Source organism: Lepidochelys kempii, chromosome 9 (assembly GCF_965140285.1).
Source record: "Lepidochelys kempii isolate rLepKem1 chromosome 9, rLepKem1.hap1, whole genome shotgun sequence".
NCBI classification, from domain to species: domain Eukaryota; kingdom Metazoa; phylum Chordata; order Testudines; family Cheloniidae; genus Lepidochelys; species Lepidochelys kempii.
This window is the reverse complement of record NC_136388.1, coordinates 58,954,126-58,968,633: the sequence shown is the minus strand read 5'-3', so window position 1 is coordinate 58,968,633 and position 14,508 is coordinate 58,954,126. Positions and strand designations below refer to the sequence as shown.

At 50.4% G+C, this 14,508-nt stretch overlaps 1 protein-coding gene and 1 long non-coding RNA gene across 2 annotated transcripts in view; both read left to right on the top strand.

Annotated features, from left to right (window-relative positions):
• On the top strand, positions 1-2,579 carry LOC140917528 (uncharacterized). Its single transcript, XR_012160880.2, has 2 exons — positions 1-1,220; positions 2,132-2,579. It is a non-coding gene; the product is annotated as an uncharacterized LOC140917528 (long non-coding RNA).
• Positions 1-14,508, top strand: part of SHROOM4 (shroom family member 4) — a 61,758-nt gene that overhangs the window by 243 nt on the left and 47,007 nt on the right. The gene's annotated exons all lie outside the window — the stretch shown is intronic.

Genomic DNA, 14,508 nt, shown 5'->3' with positions numbered 1-14,508 from the left:
GGCGGCCGGGGCGCGGCCAGCAGGAGGCGCTCTGAGCCCGAGAGGCGCCGGGGCCGCCTCGTCCTGCTGGAGGGAGCCGGGGCCGGGCCGCGCCTTGCTGGAAACTTTTGTCCGGGGGGCGGAAAAGCGGCTCGGCAGCGGGCGGGGGGTCCCACCGCGATGGGCTGGAAGCTGGTTGCGACGGGAGCCGCGGCCCCTGCCCCGCTTTGTTTGCCGGAGGCGCCGCGGGGTGCCCTGGCCGGCCCGGGAGCGCGGGACCGAGCTCCAGGCAGGAGGGCGCAGGGAGCTTGGCCGGGGCTGGGGACACGCACACGCAGGGGAGGAGGCTTGGGACGTTCGTGGCCCCCGGGGCGATCAGACAGGCCGGGAAGGAGGGAAGCGGAGCCGGCCCGCTCTGCGCTGGAGGCGGGTCTCCAGGCAGCCGGGGCTGGGGGCGGCCCGGAAAGGGCTGGAGGCTGCTCCCCACTCGCTGCAGTGTTGGCGGCGCAGGGAGCAGCCCAGTCCGGGCGCCCGGGGAGGCGCTGTACTGCAGGCAGGAGCCCCCGGCGTTGGGGATGGGCCAGGCAGACCCTCTACGCTGGGTCTGTGCTCTGGGGGAGTGGGGAAGAGACTCGTCACCCTTCAGAAGCCGTGCGCCGCTTCCCATCCCCCTAGGCTGGCTGTGGCAGCCCCTAGCCAGGACACACTGCAGGCTGGCTTCTGGCCACCCCCCGTGTCTGTCCCTGGCTCAGCTCGTCCCGCTCCGGAGAGCTGGGCCAGGGGCTCTGCAGAGCGGGAAGGGCTGGCTGGAGGGCTAGGGACACTGGGGTTGGTGGAAGGTTTCCTGGGGTTGAGTAGGCAGGAGCCCGAGTGAAGTGCTGGAGCAGCGTGTGACACCAGGCTGCGCTTTGCTCCCTGTTAATAAGGCAAAAAAAATCAGAACCAAAAGTGTTTTCTCCTTTGAGGGAAGAAAGGAGCAGGGGGTGGGGTGGGCGCCTTGAAGACCCAGGTCTGAGCTCCTGTCAAGGCCAGAATTTGGGTGAGCGATGGATTTTAAAACAAGCTGCAGCTGCTCTCCCCTGCGCTGGGAGCAGTGTGTGTCTGGCACGGGATGAGGAAGAACTAAAAGAGACTAACCCCTCCTCTCCGTCCTCTGCGAGCCATTGGAAGGGATGGAGATGGGTGCCAATGGCTGTCTCATGCAGTCTACTGGAGCTTGGACAGTTTACCAGAGGCAAGGGGTAAGAGCACAGGAGTGGATGCAGAAGGCCACAGTGAGGTGGATGGGGACTGCTCCCTGCCACCAGTGCTAGGAATGAGGAACTGATCTCTGGTTGTTGCTTGGGAGCTCTGTCCTTTAATGAGCACCTCTGGCTAGTCCGTGTTTGAAGCTGAGCTGCTTTAGGTGCTGCAGTGGAGAAGGGACTCTCTCTTTTCCTCCTCTAGATCTTAGCTGCTTGGAGGGAGCAGGGGTCTCTGTTAATCACCCCCTCACCCCATTCTCCATTATTGTGGGTCTTCCTCTCCATGTGCCTAACTTTTGATTCTGAAAAAGATGTGGGCGTGGGGTGGATAATTGGCTGAATGTGAGTTCCCAATGTGATGCTGTGGTCAAAAGGCCTAATGTGATCCTTGGATGCATAAACAGGAATCTCAATTAGGAGCAGGGACGTTATTGCACCCCTGTATTTGGCACTGGTGCAAAGCCTGCTGGAACTGTGGCCACTTCTGGTGCCCACAATTCCAGTTAAATTAGAGGGGGTCAGAGAAGAGCCATGAGAATGATTCAAGGATTAGAAAACCTGCCTTATAGTGCGAGACGCAAGGAGCTCAATCAATGTAGCTTAACAAAGAAGATTAAGGGGGAGCTGATCACAGTCTACAGGTACCTACATGGGGCACAGATATTTAATAAGGGGCTTTTCAGTCTGGCAGAGGAAGGTCTAACATGATCTAATGGCTGTAAATTGAAGCTAGAGAAATCCAGACTGGAAATAAGGTCTAATTTTGTAACGGTGAAAGTGATTAACTAGTGGAACAATGTACCAAGTGCTGTGGTGGATTCTCCATCCCTGACAAGTTTTAAATCAAGACTGGGTGTTTTCTTAAGAGGGATTATGATGGGGAATTTTCTGGTTTGTCTTAAACACAGACTTGATGATCACAGTGGTCCCTTCAGGCCTTCAAATCCATGAACTCCATTATGCCTTTCGCAATCCGCTGCTTCAGCATAACATTGATCATCCCAGGTGGCTGTGAACAGCAGCTGTGAAACTGACCAACATCTTGTTAACATCACTGCAAATGTGGCAAAGCTGTGAGGTGCTGCAGAAGCAATGGGGGTGTCTGCAGACTCAGGAAGATAGCACTGCATCTGGTTCTGCTCAGCTCACATGTGGAATGGGACTTTGGCTATCAGACAGGCCAGCAGCTTTCTTTCTTTTTTTTAAAGGAAAGTTTAAATTTAGGAATCTGGCCCCGTGGTTCCTCACCATTAGTTCCATGCAGATTGCAATGAGAAGCTGCCTCTGATCAGAGTGGAAACTTATGTAAAGGGTGCTGAAAAGGAGGTTAAATAAACCCCAAATGCTGCTCCTGGAGCTGTGGACACATGACTTTGTTAATTTCCCATTCAGGGCTGGGCTGGCTTTCCACCCTTGCAATGGAAATAGCCAAACCTGCTAATAGCCGTTCCAGCTGGCTGACACTTGAGCTTTCTTTATTACTATTTAAAAATGCATAAGGCTGTAGTGCAGGTCAGGTTGTTTAAGTACAGTTCCCCAGGGGTGTGAAAGGGAGCAGGGTGGATAGGTTCAAGCGGTGGCCGTGCTGTCTAGAATGCATGTGTCAGGGGTGTCTGGGCTGAAGATGCGGGAGGGGGAGTTGAGAGCAGAGGGACAGAAGAGGCTAGAGGGGTTGATCTGAGAGTTGGGGGTGGAAAATGCCCCAGCGTGGATGCTGAGCTACCTAAGTGCCTCCTAAGCTGGGTTGGCCGCGGCAGGAAGCTGAACGCGGACAAGCATCTGAAAAGTGAAATCCCCAAAGAGGGTAGGTGACTGGTCTGGGCTAGAGGGTGTGACGGGGAATGGCACAAAGTTGAAAAAAGGGAATGGTTTGTCTGGGTCTCAGGAAAACATTCCTACCTGTGAGATCTGTTAGGCTGTGGCCTGGCCTCTCCCAAGGGGTTACCCATTCCTCTTGCCCCAGGTTGAGGCTAACAGCATGGTCCCCCTGGCCTGTGTGTGGGGTAGAGAAGGAGCTTGCCCCTCTCTCGTTGGCTGACCGATGTGGTGCCAGGGGACAGTCTGGCAGGATTTTGGCACACACTGGCACACGCCTGGGACCCGTGAGCAGGGCTGGGGTTGGGAGGGGGCTGTAGTGGTTCTGAATATCATTCTAGTTCACAGTGGGCTGCACTAGGCCGTGTCCTTGCTGCTCTTACCCTCATCCTTGCGGGAGCTGCCCTAAAGAGACAGGACAAGGGCCAGCCAGCCCCACTGTTCCGAGGAAGGGCAAGAGCTTCCATCGTGCACTTAGCTGGGGAAGCATCCGCTGGCACTGCCTCTGGGAGCTGAAGTGGGGCGAGAAACCTCCCTGCTGACCATGGTGCGGCCCCTCCACTCCAGCTGCTGGGCTGTGTTAACAGTGCATTAGCCACAGGCCATGTTAAACTCCTCCAGGTGGCACAGCATTCCTGCAGGCATGGATGGGCCCCCGGGCTCCAGGCAGCTGCTGCCTGTTCTCCAGCAGCCTTGGCCCTGGTGTCTCGCTGGCCATGTTCACTGCCCTGGGTGCGACAGCAGCTGTTCTTGCCAGCGGCCTTGCAAAGGGGACTTTCTCAGGTGGGGTCCCCAGCAGCTAACAACTGGATTGAGTGTGAAATTCAGCTCTGACTGGAAGTAGACTGTAAAATTAATGTTGTGTGGAGCCCAGGGTGAGCTCTACGGGCTCGGGGTTCTGCCAGGTTTTCATCCCGTGTGTCCGCTCCCCAGACCTGGGCTTCCAGTGTTTGACCAATGAGAAGATCTATGCTCTGAGCCCTGACCCACGGGGTGCAGGGCTGTGGGCCCTTTCTTCAGAGCCTCATTGGCTAGGAATCAGAGTAACAGCTGTGTTAGTCTGTATTCGCAAAAAGAAAAGGAGTACTTGTGGCACCTTAGAGACTAACCAATTTATTTGAGCATGAACTTTCGTGAGCTACAGCTCACTTCATCAGATGCATACTGTGGAAAATACAGAAGATGTTCTTATACATACAAACCATGAAATAATGGGTGTTAATCTGGATTTATGCTGGAAATGGCCCAACACCCATTGTTTCATGTTCTCTGTGTATATAAAATCTCCCCATTGTATTTTCCACAGTATGCATCCGATGAAGTGAGCTGTAGCTCACAAAAGCTTATGCTCAAATAAATTGGTTAGTCTCTAAGGTGCCACAAGTCCTCCTGTTCTTATTGGCTAGGACGTGGCCTGCCCTGTGGTTCTCGCATTTCTGTATTGCAGACCCAAGGGTTGCTAGCCAGAGCCCTGGCAGGTACAGGCAGCATGGGGCTTGGGTTCCCAAGGGGCTCGTCGTCCTGTGAGGCTCCCAGAACTCGAAGGGGTCCTGTGGGCAGGGCTGGGGGCGAATCACATGGGTGCCTGCAGGTCATAGGGAGCCATGTGCTTGATATAGGACTCTGGGTTTCTGGGTGTCTTGCAGCAGCCGGAAAGAGTGGGAGTTTCTTAGGGTCCTTCCAAAGCCAGGCCATTCTTCTTCCCCCAGCATTTATGAGGTCTGAAATGTATGCGGGACAGGGGTACACCTTGCTGGAGCCCAGCCTCTGCTCTCCCCATGGCTGTGTTGAACAGCGGGTCATTGCCCTCTCTCTGAGTTCCCAAGTCAGGGGGCAGTGGGAACACAGGAGTGACTGGCAGTAGTGAGGGCCAGGGCAGCTCCTCAGAGCCCCTGCAGATGCTGGTAGTGGTTTAGTGGGAGGAGGCCGCTCATAGAATCATAGAATATCAGGGTTGGAAGGGACCCCAGAAGGTCATCTAGTCCAACCCCCTGCTCAAAGCAGGACCAATTCCCAGTTAAATCATCCCAGCCAGGGCTTTGTCAAGCCTGACCTTAAAAACCTCTAAGGAAGGAGATTCTACCACCTCCCTAGGTAACGCATTCCAGTGTTTCACCACCCTCTTAGTGAAAAAGTTTTTCCTAATATCCAATCTAAACCTCCCCCACTGCAACTTGAGACCATTACTCCTCGTTCTGTCATCTGCTACCATTGAGAACAGTCTAGAGCCATCCTCTTTGGAACCCCCTTTCAGGTAGTTGAAAGCAGCTATCAAATCCCCCCTCATTCTTCTCTTCTGCAGGCTAAACAATCCCAGCTCCCTCAGCCTCTCCTCATAACTCATGTGTTCCAGTCCCCTAATCATTTTTGTTGCCCTTCGCTGGACTCTCTCCAATTTATCCACATCCTTCTTGAAGTGTGGGGCCCAAAACTGGACACAGTACTCCAGATGAGGCCTCACCAATGTCGAATAGAGGGGAACGATCACATCCCTCGATCTGCTCGCTATGCCCCTACTTATACATCCCAAAATGCCATTGGCCTTCTTGGCAACAAGGGCACACTGCTGACTCATATCCAGCTTCTCGTCCACTGTCACCCCTAGGTCCTTTTCTGCAGAACTGCTGCCTAGCCATTCGGTCCCTAGTCTGTAGCTGTGCATTGGGTTCTTCCGTCCTAAGTGCAGGACCCTGCACTTATCCTTATTGAACCTCATCAGATTCCTTTTGGCCCAATCTTCCAATTGGTCTAGGTCCTTCTGTATCCTATCCCTCCCCTCCAGCGTATCTACCACTCCTCCCAGTTTAGTATCATCCGCAAATTTGCTGAGAGTGCAATCCACACCATCCTCCAGATCATTTATGAAGATATTGAATAAAACCGGCCCCAGGACCGACCCTTGGGGTACTCCACTTGATACCGGCTGCCAACTAGACATGGAGCCACCGATCACTACCCGTTGAGCCCGACAATCTAGCCAGCTTTCTACCCACCTTATAGTGCATTCATCCAGCCCATACTTCCTTAACTTGGTGACAAGAATACTATGGGAGACCGTGTCAAAAGCTTTGCTAAAGTCAAGAAACAATACATCCACTGCTTTCCCTTCATCCACAGAACCAGTAATCTCATCATAAAAGGCGATTAGATTAGTCAGGCATGACCTTCCCTTGGTGAATCCATGCTGGCTGTTCCTGATCACTTTCCTCTCATGCAAGTGCTTCAGGATTGATTCTTTGAGGACCTGCTCCATGATTTTTCCAGGGACTGAGGTGAGGCTGACTGGCCTGTAGTTCCCAGGATCTTCCTTCTTCCCTTTTTTAAAGATTGGCACTACATTAGCCTTTTTCCAGTCATCCGGGACTTCCCCGGTTCGCCACGAGTTTTCAAAGATAATGGCCAGTGGCTCTGCAATCACAGCCGCCAATTCCTTCAGCACTCTCGGATGCAACTCGTCCGGCCCCATGGACTTGTGCATGTCCAGCTTTTCTAAATAGTCCCTAACCGCCTCTATCTCCACAGAGGGCTGGCCATCTCTTCCGCATTTTGTGATGCCCAGCGCAGCAGTCTGAGAGCTGACCTTGTTAGTGAAGACAGAGGCAAAAAAAGCATTGAGTACATTAGCTTTTTCCACATCCTCTGTCACTAGGTTGCCTCCCTCATTCAGTAAGGGGCCCACACATTCCTTGGCTTTCTTCTTGTTGCCAACATACCTGAAGAAACCCTTCTTGTTACTCTTGACATCTCTGGCTAGCTGCAGCTCCAGGTGCGATTTGGCCCTCCTGATAACATTCCTACATGCCCGAGCAATATTTTTATACTCTTCCCTGGTCATATGTCCAACCTTCCACTTCTTGTAAGCTTCTTTTTTATGTTTAAGATCCGCTAGGATTTCACCATTAAGCCAAGTTGGTCGCCTGCCATATTTACTATTCTTTCGACTCATCGGGATGGTTTGTCCCTGTAACCTCAACAGGGATTCCTTGAAATACAGCCAGCTCTCCTGGACTCCTTTCCCCTTCAAGTTAGTCCCCCAGGGGATCCTGGCCATCCGTTCCCTGAGGGAGTCGAAGTCTGCTTTCCTGAAGTCCAGGGTCCGTATCCTGCTGCTTACCTTTCTTCCCTGCGTCAGGATCCTGAACTCAACCAACTCATGGTCACTGCCTCCCAGATTCCCATCCACTTTTGCTTCCCCCACTAATTCTACCCGGTTTGTGAGCAGCAGGTCAAGAAAAGCACCCCCCCTAGTTGGCTCCTCTAGCACTTGCGCCAGGAAATTGTCCCCTACGCTTTCCAAAAACTTCCTGGATTGTCTATGCACCGCTGTATTGCTCTCCCAGCAGATATCAGGAAAATTAAAGTCACCCATGAGAATCAGGGCATGCGATCTAGTAGCTTCCGTGAGCTGCCGGAAGAAAGCCTCATCCACCTCATCCCCCTGGTCCGGTGGTCTATAGCAGACTCCCACCACTACATCACTCTTGTTGCACACACTTCTAAACTTAATCCAGAGACACTCAGGTTTTTCTGCAGTTTCGTACCGGAGCTCTGAGCAGTCATACTGCTCCCTTACATACAGTGCTACTCCCCCACCTTTTCTGCCCTGCCTGTCCTTCCTGAACAGTTTATAACCATCCATGACAGTACTCCAGTCATATGAGTTATCCCACCAAGTCTCTGTTATTCCGATCACGTCATAGTTCCTTGACATCACCAGGACCTCCAGTTCTCCCTGCTTGTTTCCAAGGCTTTGTGCATTTGTATATAAGCACTTGAGATAACCTGTTGATCGCCCCTCATTGCCAGTATGAGGCAGGAGCCCTCCCCTCACAGACATTCCTGCCTGTGCTTCCTCCCGGTATCCCGCTTTCCCACTTACCTCAGGGCTTTGGTCTCCTTCCCCCGGTGAACCTAGTTTAAAGCCCTCCTCACTAGGTTAGCCAGCCTGCTGGCAAAGATGCTCTTCCCTCTCTTCGTAAGATGGAGCCCGTCTCTACCCAGCACTCCTCCTTCATGGAACACCATCCCATGGTCAAAGAAACCAAAGCCTTCTCTCCGACACCATCTGCGTAGCCATTCGTTGACTTCCACGATTCGACGCTCCCTACCTAGGCCTTTTCCTTCCACGGGGAGGATGGACGAGAACACCACTTGCGCCTCCAACTCCTTTATTCTTCTTCCTAGAGCCACATAGTCCGCAGTGATCCGCTCAAGGTCATTCTTGGCAGTATCATTGGTGCCCACGTGGAGAAGCAGGAAGGGGTAGCGATCCGAGGGCTTGATGAGTCTCGGCAGTCTCTCCGTCACATCACGAATCTTAGCCCCTGGCAAGCAGCAGACTTCTCGGTTTTCCCGGTCAGGGCGGCAGATAGATGACTCAGTCCCCCGGAGGAGAGAGTCCCCGACCACCACCACCCGCCTTCTCCTCTTGGGGGTGGTGGTCGTGGAACCCCCAACCTCAGGACAGCGCATCTCATGCCTTCCAACCAGCGGAGTCTCCTTCTGCTTTCTCGCCCCAGACATATCATCTGGTCCACTCTCCGCAACGATACCTGTGGAGAGATGTTCACATGTTCATGTTCATGTTCACATGGGAGTGATCCAAGGCTCCTGGGCCAGTATGTTGCTGCTGCACCCCCTTCCCCCTGCCCCCGCTTCTGGTGTGATGGAGATTACTGGTCCCCCCCAGCTCCATGGCCCTCTCCTCTGGCAGCGTGGCCGTGGCCCTGTGGCCTGTAACCCAGCTGCGGGCACCCTAGCTATGCGCGGTTAACCAGAGCCAGTGTGATGTCCCCCTACGCTGGCTGGGTGAGTGATCAGCATTGACTGCCAGAGGAGCCTCTCCCAGCTGCCTCCGGCTCTGGTTACACTTTCCCTCCGTCTTGCTGGTAATGAGAGCCAGAGGCCTTCGGGGAGGAAGGAAGTTTGCATGCCGAGGGGTGTGCATGTGTGATCCCAGCCTGCAGGCAGCTCAGGTCCAAATTCAGCATCCACCCTGCCACAGGGTTGGCCTGGCTGCACTCTGGAGAGTGGGACCCATCTCCTCCCCTAGGAAGCTGTTGCCTTGTTCAGAGGGGCTGCTTTGAGCTCAGGTGGGGTGTGTTGACCTGGGGTCTCCTGGCTGCCAGAGCAGGATGCATCCTCCATGTCTCCCCTGAGCCCTCCTGCTGTGGGATGCACTAGCAGCTGCGATGGGCTGGCAGTTGGCCCGGGATCTTGGCCCTGTGGGAGTGGGCAGGGCTCTGGGCTGATGTGCTGGCTGCACGTCCTGCACAGATGCTGCTCCCTCTAGGATAGTTGCTGGAGAAGGATCCCGGGCATGTCGGCTGCTTGTGCTGATCATCTCGGCCGGTGATTGTCTCCTCAGCCCACCTGAGTTAGAAGCAGGGCCCTTGAGTCTGGTCCCAGAAGTCTCTCAGCTCCAGCATGCTCACATCTGCCTGTCTAGGCTGTGTCCTGGTCCTGTGACTCCCCACAGACAGCTCTGCTGGTGCCCCTCAGTCCCGACCTGCAGCCCCTGCTATCCCAGCCTTGGGCTTCCCCCTGAGTTCTGCCGGTGCCTCTCAGTCCTGACCCATGCCCCCTGCTGTCCCAGCCCTGGGCTCTCCACACACACAGCTCTGCTGGTGCCCCTCAATCCTGACATTCAACTTCCCCGGCGTTTCCTGTGCACAGGCTGCCATTCATTTCAAACTGTTTGTCTTTGTGCTGTGGACAAATCTCATTATTATTTCTGACCTAGGAGCAGCACTTGAGCAGGAGGTGGAAGGTCAGTGCAGGAAACCTCTGCCCTACCTAGAGCCTGGCTGTTCTTGCTGCGCGTGGCTTAGTGCTGGTGAACAAAGGGCATTTGTTACAGCACTGTGTATTCAGGGGAGAATTCCCTGCAGGCGCCCTGGCTCCCCCCAAGCCCAGGCTGTTCGGAGCTGTGGGGTGGCGCTGGCCTGGCTCCTGCTGTGCTGCATGAGCCCTGGACGGTGGTGATGCCTCTTTGCACTGCTCTGGGGTGGGGTGGGGCTCCCCAGTGTTCCTAACGTGCCCCAGTGAAGGGAGCTGTGTGACGTTCTGGTACAGAGGGGGCATGTGGCCATAGGTACTTCAGCAACATTCCTAGGGGTCGGCGGGGATGGGAAGCTTTGCCCCAAAGTGGTGGGGTCTATTCAGGTTGCATTTGTCCAGCAGCAGGGGCACAGTCTATGGCTTGTCACTGCAGTATCTGAGTGCCTGGCAGCCACTAATGAGTCCCCCCAACACTGCTGTGCATGATCCCCTTGTTCCAGGTGGGAAACTGAGGCACGGAGTGGCAAAGTGACCTCTCAGGAAGTCTGTGTGGCTGAACCAGGGACTGAACTCAGATCCCTTGAGGCCCAGCCCTGAGGTGGGCTGTTCTCTGACTGGAGATACTCTCTTCATTCTAAAAGAGGTCGTGCTGGACGGTGCAAAAACCAGGCTCAGGGTCAGCACCTTCCATCCCAATGTCAGGGGGGTGTCTGTCTCTTCTGGGCCCTGCTTGCCTGGTGCAGGACCCCATTATTAAATGAGCCCCCTTAGAAGAGCTGAAGGTGGCTTGTGAGCAGGGATTTGGAGCAATCAAAGTTTTGAATTGCTCCACTCCAGTTCCGCTCCAGCACCAATAGTGACTGCTCCAGCTCCGCTCCTACTCAAATGAATTTTTAACTAAATAAAAAAAGTGCATACTGTAATTTTGAAAAAACATTTTTATTCAGACTTTTAAAACAATTTAAATGTCTTCAACAGTTATACAAACTAGAATGATTAATAATTCATTCTGTAAAAAATTATTGCAGCAATCAATCAATTCATAGCCTGCTGCAAATCATTTAAAATTAACTTTAAAGCCAAAAACAGTCACTCTACACTAGCTTGAGTTGGCATGTTCGAAGCAATTCTACAGGCAGCCTGAGTGTGGTGTGGGTAGCTATGAAAGTCCTCAAAAACAGACTTAACTTTTAGCCTACCAATAGACTCCATCGCCTCACAATCTTCCCGAAAGTTTCTCTTGAATAATGCTTCATTACAATTATGAATCGCAGAAACTCGCCGGCGTCTTTCTTGTTTCTCCAATTCCTTTTCAAAGGCGTCATCTTCTGAAGAATTGGTGCTTGAACTATCTCCATTTCCCGGTGATGGTTGAAGATGTCTCTGGGATGGACGCTCGAACAAGTTCAGAGTGGAGACGGAAGTTTGAGAACAGCCTGCTATTTCTGAAGGATGTGAACTTTCTGAAACTGCAAATTCGATTGTTGATGACACCTTTTGTTGTGTTTTGTTTTTGTTCAACCTCTTGTGCCGACTTCAAATGTAGCAATAGATTTTGTTTTTGGAGTCGTCGAGCAATATCAAGGAGCCCTTCCTTTGCCTTTGCTATTTCCCTAGAGGTAAGAAGAATCCAATACCATGGGTCAACATAAACTCCAGCAAGGAAATGAATATTGTCAAAAAGCTTCTCTTCATGTTTCTGCATGTAGGATAGAATTCCTTCTGCAATTTGTCCACCATTTTCTTTCAAGAATTTTGACAGTTTTCGCCATTCCTTCATTAAAACTTCCAGGGTTACATCAACAGCTTGCAGAGTAACAGCCGTGTTAGTCTGTATTCGCAAAAAGAAAAGGAGTACTTGTGGCACCTTAGAGACTAACCAATTTATTTGAGCATGAGCTTTCGTGAGCTACAGCTCACTTCATCGGATGCATGCCGTGGAAACTGCAGAAGACATTATATACACATAGAGACCATGAAACAATACCTCCTCCAACCCCACTGTCCCGCTGGTAATAGCTTATCTAAAGTGATCATCAAGTTGGGCCATTTCCAGCACAAATCCAGGTGTTCTCACCCTCCACCCGCCCCACACACAAACTCACTCTCCTGCTGGTAATAGCTCATCCAAAGTGACCACTCTCCCTACAATGTGCATGGTAATCAAGGTGGGCCATTTCCAGCACAGATCCAGGCTTTCTCACCCCCCCGCCCCCCGCGGGGAACACACACACACACATAAACTCACTCTCCTGCTGGCAATAGCTCATCCAAACTGACCACTATCCAAGTTTAACCAGAACGTCGGGGGGGGGGGGGGAGGAAAAAACAAGGGGAAATAGGCTACCTTGCATAATGACTTAGCCACTCCCAGTCTCTATTTAAGCCCAAATTAATAGTATCCAATTTGCAAATGAATTCCAATTCAGCAGTTTCTCGCTGGATTCTGTCAACAGCTTGAAGATTCATGATTGTTTGGTTTGGCTTTGCCAAGAAGTCTCGCAGGTTCTTCACTTCGTCCCATTCAACTTTTGTTAACTTCAGTTTTCTTGTTCCAGCAGCAGCCACTTGTTCACAGTAAGATTGAAAAACGAGAAGCCGATCAATCATTGCAAATGTTGTACCCCAGCGAGGCACAGTATCCAATGATTGAGTTAAACATGTAGATCAAGCAGAACACTTTGAATACTTGACAACGACTTGTCGAATTTTTGCCAGAAATTTCTTCGCATGTTCTTTGTTCAGTCCATCCCAGATTGCCAACTGAGGAGTGTGAATACCACACCTCATCAGTTGGACTTTTGAGTCGTCCTCATGACGCTGTGTTGGAAGTATAAGGCTAGGGTCATTAACCCATTGCGCAGCAGCAACCATGTTGAGCTCGATTTCATCCATTCCTTTAGTTCCTTCATCAGGCAAAATAGCTTCAGTTCTGTCCACATCCCTGTTCTCAGAGGTAGAAATGGTTTCGTTGTCCTCGCTTAAATTTTTGATGGCACACGTCATGTTTGCTACATTGTCAATGCAGATGCTCAGCACTTGCATTTCACTGATCGCAAATTTTTCTAAAATAGCTTTTACTTGAGTTTTCATGTACAAAGAATTGCGACGCCCTTCAGTGTCGATTATGTCCAAGGTTTTTACCACAGCTTTATCTTTTCCTTCTTCATAGTACTGAGCACTGATTGCAAGGAAATTTCTGTTTCCATGGGTTGCTGCATCCATTTTCAGGTAGCACAATTTTTGCTCCAAAGCTTTCTTGAGCTCTTCGCGACCAGACTCAGCGGTGCTGACAACTAAATGACGAACCGCATCGTGCCCCGTCGAAATGCCAAGCTGCCGACCCATTTCACCTGCAATTTTTTGGAATCCTTTGTTCTTTAGCCTGAAGGTAGTGAGTGGTGTTGAACTCAAGCAAGCCATTTCCATCAGCCCTTCATGGAAAGTACTGGCATCCAGGGTGACTGTAACCTTTTGAGGACTTCAAATATGAGTCAAGTTTTGTTTGCTCAATTTTGGGTTTCTTTTCAGATGAAGCGCTGCAAAAAATCTTTTCTCCAGGACTTTTCAAAGAGCTAGATGAACGTTGTTTAGCTGCGTCAGCTTTCTGTTTTGCCTCATCTTCCTGGTCCTTTTTGGTAACCAGAGCCGCATAGTTTTCAGGATGGTTACGTTTTACATGCCGCCAGAGGTTGAGACTTTTCATAGCACTTGCTTCACTTGTCTTAAAGCTACATGGTTTGAGCTCGCCATTCACTTCCTTTTCAACCTTGCACGTTGCCAATTTCTTCTTTGCTTTTCAAATTCAAAAGTAAAGACGTCGTTGAGATCCTTTTCTGTAAATCGACTATCAATCATGGGGGGCAGATTTGGTTTTTTTGTTGAAGCCATGGCCAAATCTTCTTGTGCTGCTACTGCAGCCAAATGTTTCTTGTTATGATCTTTGAAAAGCAATGAACGAAAAGCATTACATTTTTTTTATAATGTACCTGCTTGTGGTATCTTAACCACTTAAGGTACTTTGAATTTATTTTGGATTTTCTGGACAAAAATGATTGCATTTTCTTTTTACACAAAATTATTATTAAAGTATATTTTAATATTTTAACATGTTTCTTTCAGTTTTAATGAAGTAAAGTATTTTTAATATACATAACTAATATAGATTTTTATTTATAAATTGCAAGTTTTTCTTATGAAATTTGGCGGTAAAAATATTCAAAATATTTTCCAAAGTTTTAATTAATATCTCAAAAATGCTTTAATATAGATGTATCAATAAAATTTGGTATGTGCCATAGCGTTAGTATGTGCTATCGCTGTTCTACAACATTAATTGTTGGGAAGTAACAAGGCTACACATTACAAGGTTGAAAATAAACTTTAACGGGAAAGCGGATTCAAATTGCAAGCACAGTCCTTTTAGTAAAGAGAGCAAATTTTCAGAAATATGTTTTTCCTTCATCAGGCTGGAAACATTATAAACATATTTCTGAAAATTTGCTCTCTTTACTAAAAGGACTGTGCTTGCAATTTGAATCTGCTTTCCCGTTAAAGTTTATTTCCAATGTTCTATCATACAACATCATTCAAATAAAATTATTTAAATTACAGGTGTCGTGAACTTGGGGGACTGGGCTAATTTTATTTAATATTTTTTACATCTTTGACTATTTAACAGATACGACCC